Below are 8,015 nucleotides of genomic sequence, written 5' to 3' on the forward strand. Positions count from 1 at the left end.
ACTTTGCTTAGCATATTTAAATAGTTTTCAAGCGCATATACATTTATTTCATACATTTATATTCCTTTTTATTGCAAATATATTTCAATATGTTCATGGATATTAACTAAATAAAAGAATTCAGATATTTATATTAATTGTATGGTCTAGTAGATGCATGGTTAATTAGGGTTTCTATTTTTAAAGAAAATTATTATTTGTATTGTGTTTATAACCCCGCCATAAGCTGATATATTATTTGGATAGTACTACTAAGATTTTCATAAATATACTGACACCCCAGTCACTATAATACTGCCTGAATACATAAAGTACCTATGTTAACCCTAACCATGACCACCCATTTCACTTTAACCCTACTTGCAACTCATTTGATAACCGTATATGCAAATAACGCTAACTACAATTTTCAGCACATAACCCAAATGTACCAATTGCAAGATAGCTCTAACCAAATGATCCCAATATTCGCCATAATAAATACACTGTCTCAAAGCCTGCATTCACAAATAGTCTTATCTCTGCCACCCTGATCACCCACTATACTTCAACCCTAAAAGTGCTGATCTGCACATTATAAGAAGAGTGGGAAGATTCATTTTTAACATTAACAATCCCGATCAAGATTATTGAAAACTCTATAAATAATATGGGGGCAACTTTGAAACATCAGAATATTGTAACATAGAAGAAGAGTATGCTTGCCTTTAAGATGATTTGCAATTTTGCATTGGGAATCTGGCTGGAGTGGCTGCCTCTGCGTATCCTCCTGTGACCATCCGTCGTCGTCTGGTCAGAGCCTCAGCCTGAGGTCTTCTATAGTCTGTGACTGTCCCTACCTACACGTGACTCCTTGTGACCTCCTGGCTGCCTCCTCCAACTACTGAAGCTCAAATAGGCTCGTTGCTGAGCCGCTGACGCTCACGCTCCTCATCCTGGCTGGTAGCGTCCCAGACTCCCAGGCTCCCTCCACAATATGTCACGTGTGACATCACGTAAGCCGCAGCTGGCCCGGCCAGGCCCACCCCTGCATTCCTTCCTCCCTGGCCACCCTCATAGTGACAGACTGAGCTACCTGTGTGATTGACAGACTCAGTCTGATTGCTTGGCTTGCGTAAGTTGCCTTGCGGTAGGTAAGGTAGGGTAGTGCTGCGGACCGGCCCTGGCCAAAGAGGGGGTTAGGTATACATATGTATAAATAAAGCAAATATACACTGATTCAGACAGTTACACTACTACACTACACATCAAAATTGCTGCTCTCTACAGCAGCAGCTGCAGCTGAGCCCTGGAGCCCAGGCCAGCCCAGCTGAGCTGCCGGCCCACCAGTATTTTTCACGGTATCCCGGCTGCCCAATCCGGCCCTGCTGAGGACTGCAAGATTGAGAAAGATGTTAATGCAGAGTTAGATGAGGTAATATTATTGAGTTGGGTGGTAGGCTTCTCTGAACAGAAAAGTCTTCAGAGAGTATTTAAAGGAAGAAAGATTACGGCAAAGCCTGACAGCACGAGGGAGAGTGTTCTACAGGGTAGGTGCTGCACGAAAGAAGTCCTGCAGTATAGCATGAGAAGAGGTGATAGTTGCAGATGCAGGGAGCAAGTCATTGTTGGATCTTAGTGGGCGGGCTGGAGCATACTGGTTGATTAGAGAGGATAGGTAGAGGGGAGCGGTGTTGGTGAGCGCTTTGTATGCAAGGGTGAGAATTTTGCTGTGAATGGGAGCCAATGAAGGGACTTGTGGAGAGGTGCAGCAGATACAGAGCGACGGGAAAGATGGATCAGCCTGTAAGAGGCATTTAGGATGGATTGAAGGGGGGAGAGGCGGGAAAGAGGAAGGCCAGTAAGTAGGTTATTGTAGTAGTCAAGTCGGGAAACAAGGGAGTGGATTATTTGCTTTGTAGTGTTAGCAATCTAACTAATAAATGTATTAACCCCTAATCAGCCATCCCCCCACATCTCAAACTGCCTATTAAAGTGATTAACCCCTAAACCACCATCCCGCACAACACAATAAACCTAATTAACCTATTAACCCTTAAATTGCCAACCCCCCCACAAAGCAGTAAACCTAATTAACCTATTAACCCCTAAACCGCCAACCCCCCACAACGCAATAAACTAATTTAATCACCAGGCCTGGACTGACCATAGGGCATACCAGGCATATGCCCGGTGGGCCGCCGGTTACTTGGACAGGCCCACTATTTGCCCTTCACCGTGGCTCTTAATTTGCTCCAAATTTTTATATATTCGGACATGAACGCTGATCGGTGCGGCTAATGGGCCACCGGTTCCCTTAGCCCCGCCCACGCTGAAAAACTGTAGGCCAGCCAGTAGCTCTGTGCATTTGCGACAAATTGCCAAGCAGTAATATTGTACATCCACACAGGCACTAAACCATACCACTGTGTACTTTAGCTTGACCCACAAATCATGTGGGGGTCAAGCTGAAGCATACAGTGTGCGGTGCAGTGTCTGTGTGGCTGTACAATAATACTACACAGTACACACATGTGACGTGACTCATGTGGGAGTGGGACTGCAGTCCCGCATTGCCCCGGCCCCTGGGCCACTCATCGCTGCACAAAACAAGTTACTTAGTAAGTGGTGATATAAACAAGACTTTCTTTTGGATCCTACATGTCACGTGACTTATAGAAGTAATCCAAAAATGTTAGCTGGCTGCTGCAGCATGTGGCTCAAGTTAGTGCTGTGTGCTGCTTAGCAAAGCTAATAACCGTCTGCCTGCCGACTCCATGAGACTTCTTTATAAAGATCAGGAAGCCAGAGCTAAGAATTGTGTCAGGTGAGGGGACCTCAGCTGACAGGCAAGAGTCACTTGCTCACTGGAAGCCGGTCACTGACATCTTACCGGTAAGCCTTACCTGTTTTCCCCAGCACTAAAGTACATGTAGAGGGTCTGGGCAGGGTTTAACTGAAGATTCACTTAGGATTTAATTGTATAATGGAGGTCTGGGTAATATATATTGTAAATGCAGTGGTGGCAGTAGTGGGTTAATTAAAATATACCAGCAAAAAGGTTTGCTTGGCCTTTAAAGTGAATGTCAATTTTGATGCTAAAGTGCCCGGTTTTTAAAAATTCCATTAAAAACAGGGGCACTTTAATTCATCAAAATGTACATTTCACTCTTGTTGAGAAAAAAAAAACGTACCTTTTAAACTTGACAGCCGCTCCAGCTTCCTCCACCTGTCGCAAAGCCTCTTCCTGGGTTTAAAATGTGGAATCTGGCTTCCTCCAATCACGGTGTTGAATCAGACACTGATTCCCCGGGGGGAAGCTGTGATTGGATGACCTATCCATCATTTCTGACGTCAGAAATGGCTTGCAACGACCAGAGGAAGCTGGAGCTGCTGTGAAGATTAAAAGGTAAGTTTTTTTTCACAACAGGAGTGAAATGTAAATTTTGATTAATTAAAGTGCCCCTGTTTTTAATCAAATTTTTTAAAAACGGGAACTTTAGCATCAAAATTGACATTCAGCTGGAGCTGTCAGGGCACATTTGAGGAGGTCGGTCCTGTACACAGGCTGTAGTCAAAAGCTCCCTAATCTAAATAAAAACAAAACATGTCCAAAGTCAATGCACATAGTAAATTTAAAGCTGCTCTTAGTCGTTCAACTTTGATCACTAAAGCAGGTCAGACACAAATCTCCAGTCAACATCTAACACGGGTAATATTATATTCACCGTATCCAGCAGAAATGACTACTTCTGGAAAGTGATTTGTGGCCTCTATAATACCATGGTCTTAGTGCCCTTTCCTGAATGTATTTCTTTAAATGTGTGTGTAAATGTGTGTGTAAATGTGTGTGTGTATGTAAATATGTGTGTGTGTGGGTATAAATGTGTGTGTGTGTGTAAATGTGTGTAAATGTGTATGTGTGTGTAAATGTGTGTGTAAGTCTATGTAAATGTGTGTGTGTGTGTGTATATAAGTGTGTGTGTAAATATAAATGTGTGTATGTAAATGTGTGTGTGTGCGTATGTAAATGTGTGTGTGTGCATGTGTAAGTGAGTGTGTGTATGTAAATGTGTGTGTGTGTAAATGTAAATATGTGTGTGTTTGTGTGCATGGGTAAATGTGTGTGTGTGTAAATGTAAATATGTGTGTGTTTGTGTGCATGGGTAAATGTGTGTGTGTGTGTAAATGTATGTATGTATGTGGGTCCTCTAATAGGATATACAATATAGTACCCATGGGGGGGGGGGGGGAGATTGTCCCTCTTTGAACATTTAAAATGTTGGGAGGTATCAGTGCCAATCTTTCCTTCCAGTAACAAACAAAAATGTCCTTTGCGTGCTACAAACAAATCACGTGACCAAAGAGACTGTGTGTAGCTCTAATAATTTTATAACTTTTAACACGTTCTCTCATTGGTTGGAATTTTGATTCAGTGGGCGGAGACATAGTGGCAAGAACTTTGGGTCAGGCCGTGGCAGTGGACGGTGTGACAGCTGTTAGGGATCGTACAGTAGCAGAGTCAGGGTAACTTTTTGCTTTCTGCTCTGGGACTTAAAGGGATAGTCTAGTCAAAATTAAACTTTCATGATTCAGATAGAGCAGGCAATTTTAAGCAACTTTCCAATTGACTCCTATTATCAAATTTTCTTTGTTCTCTTGGTATCTGTATTTAAAAAAGCAGCAATGTAAGCTTAAGAGCCGGACCATTTTTGGTTCAGCACCTGGGTAGCGATTGCTGATTGCATGGCTACATTTAGACACAAATGAGCAAGTGCTACCCAGGTTCTGAAACAAAAATGGGCCAGCTCCTAAACTTACAGTCCATCTTTTTAAAATAAAGATACCAAGAGAATCAGGGCCAGCCCTAGCCATTGCGGGGCCCAAGGCAGGATGACAAAATGGGGCCCCCTTTCTCCCCGCCCCAACCCCACCCAATATCCGCCCCAACCCTGTCCAATCTCTGCCCTAACCCTGCCCAATCCCCACCCCAACCCCGTCCAATCTCCGCCCCAACTCCGCCCGCAACCCCACCCCACAGCTTTTAAAATGAAGGGGAAAAAATTAATTTAAGGTAATGCACAACATTTTATATATATATAAAAAAAACATAAATCCACTAATGTGGAGCACTATAACATTGTATATATTGCAATATACAATTTTTACTATTGGAACAACTGTTTATGTACATAATGAAGAATTATGCTGACAATTAGGAACAGTTGAGTTGAACTGGGCCTTATTTATATGTGTTTTCTTATGATAACAAGAACATTACAGAGACGCCAGGGCTGGCCCTAGCAAGTGCAGGTCCCTAGGCAGATTGACAGCCTCTACCCAGAATAAAAAATACTTAAAAGAAATGGGGCAATGCACTATACCACACAAACACACAGATATAATACACACAGAGACATTTATATACACACACTCAGACACATACACAGGTACACAGGAGTGCACAGACCACACACACCACACACACACACAGCCCCCCCACACACACAGCCCACACACACAGCCCCCCCACACACAATAAATAAATAAAATAAATGGTGCCCCCAGCAATAAAATAAAGCCCCCAGCAATAAAATGAAGCCCCCCATCCCCCCTGCAATAAAATTATGCCCCAGCCCCACTGCAAAAAAATGATGCCCCCTAGCACAAAAATGATGCCCCAGCAATAAAATGATGCCCCATCTCCCCTGCAATAAAATGATGCCCCCAACAAAAGTATGATGCCCCCAGCAATAAATGATTCCCCCAGCAATAAAATTAAACACTCAGCCCCCCTGCAATAAAATGATGCCCAGTCCCCCTGCAATAAAATGATGCCCCATCCCCACTGCAATAAAATGATGCCCCAGCAATAAAATGAAGCCCCCCTGCAATAAAATAATGCCCAGTCCCCCTGCAATAAAATGATGCCCCCAACCCTCCTGCAAAAAAATGATGCCCCAGCAATAAAATTATGCCCCAGCTCCCCTGCAATAAAATTATGCCCCCAGCCCCTGCAATAAAATGATGCCCCCAACAAAAATATGATGCACCCAGCACCCCTGCAATAAATGATGCACCCAGCAATAAAATGAAGCCCCCAGCCCCCTGCAATAAAATGATGCCCCAGCCCCACTGCAATAAATGATGCCCCCAGCAATAAAATGAAGCCCCCTGCAATAAAATGATGCCCAGTCCCCCTGCAATAAATGATTCCCCCAGCCCCTCTGCAATAAATGATCCCCCCAGTCCCACTGCAATGATGCCCCCAGCAATAAAACGAGGTCCAGTCCCCCTGCAATAAAATTATGTCCCTTCCCACTGCAATAAAATGATGCCCCATTCCCACTGCAATAAATGATGCCCCCAGCAATAAAATGAAGCCCCCATCAATAAATAATGCCCAGTCCCACTGTAATAAAATGATGCCCCCAGCTCCCCTGCAAAAAAAGATGCCCCAGCAATAAAATGATGCCCCAGCTCCCCTGCAATAAAATGATGCACCCAACAAAAATATGATGCCCCCAGCTACCCTGCAATAAATGATGCACCCGGCAATAAAATAAAGCCCCCAGCCCCTGCAATAAAATGATTCCCCCAGCCCCACTGCAATGATGCCCCAGCAATAAAAAGATGCTCAGTCCCCCTGCAATAAAATGATGCCCCATCCCCATTGCAATAAATGATGCCCCAGCAATAAAATGAAGCCCCCTGCAATAAAAGGATGCCCCATCCCCACTGCAATAAATGATGCCTCCAGCAATAAAATGAAGCCCCCCTGCAATAAAATAATGCCCAGTCCCCCTGCAAAAAAATTATGCCCCAGCCATAAAATGATGCCCCATCCCCACTGCAATAAATGATGCCCCCAGAAATAAAATGAAGCCCCCAGAAATAAAATGAAACCCCCCTGCAATAAAATAATGCCCAGTTCCCCTACAAAAAATGACCCCCAGCAATAAAATGATGCCTCAGCTCCCCTGCAATAAAATGATGCCCCAACAAAAATATGTTGCCCCCAGCACCCCTGCAATAAATGATGCACCCAGCAATAAAATGAAGCCCCCTGCAATAAAATGAGGCCTCAGTGCAATAAAATGATGCCCCCAGCCCCACTGCAATAAATGATGCCCCCAGCAATAAAATGAAGCCCCCTTGCAATAAAATGATGCCCAGTCTCCCTGCAATAAAATGATACCCCAGCCCCCCTGCAACAAAATGATTCCCCAGCAATAAAATTATGCCCAAGCTCCCCTGCAGTAAAATGATGCCCCAGTCCCTGCAATAAAATGATGCCCCCAACAAACATATGATGCCCCCAGCACCCCTGCAATAAATGATGCACCCAGCAATAAAATTAAGCCCCCTGCAATAAAATGATGCCCCAGCCCCACTGCAATAAAATGATGCCCCCAGCCCCACTGCAATAAAATGATGCCCCCAGCTCCACTGCAATAAATGATGCCCCCAGCAATAAAATGAATCCCCCCTGCAATAAAAATATGCCCCAAGCCCCCCTGCAAACAAATTATGCCCCCAGCACAAACATGATGCCCCAGCAATAAAATTATGTCCCATCTCCCCTGTAATAAAATTATGCCCCCAACAAAATGCCCCCAGCCCTGTGCAATAAAATGAAGCCCCCCTGCAATAAAATGAAGCCCAGTCCCGTCGCAATAAAATTATATTTTAGCCCCCTGCAATAAAATTATTCCCCCAGCCCCCTGCAAGGCTGACTCCCCATCTCCCCACACAAGAAGAACTCACTCAAGTAGTCAAGAAGACGTCTCACTCACTCTTGGCGGTCCTCACCCACCCCCCACACACTGAGTGGCACTGCCACTGGCATTAGTGTCTGTCTCTGGCCTGGGGCCTGGGTCAAAGCAGGGCTCCTCACCTGGCTCCATGCCTCTAAGTCTGCTGCCTGCTGCGCACTGAAGTCGGACAGACTCGTGACAGGCAGCAGCTATGCTCCGCCTCTGGTGCTGTGCTCCACCTCCTCCCCTCAGTGACAGCACCGAATGATTGGAGAATAA

Source organism: Bombina bombina, chromosome 7, assembly GCF_027579735.1.
Source record: "Bombina bombina isolate aBomBom1 chromosome 7, aBomBom1.pri, whole genome shotgun sequence".
NCBI classification, from domain to species: domain Eukaryota; kingdom Metazoa; phylum Chordata; class Amphibia; order Anura; family Bombinatoridae; genus Bombina; species Bombina bombina.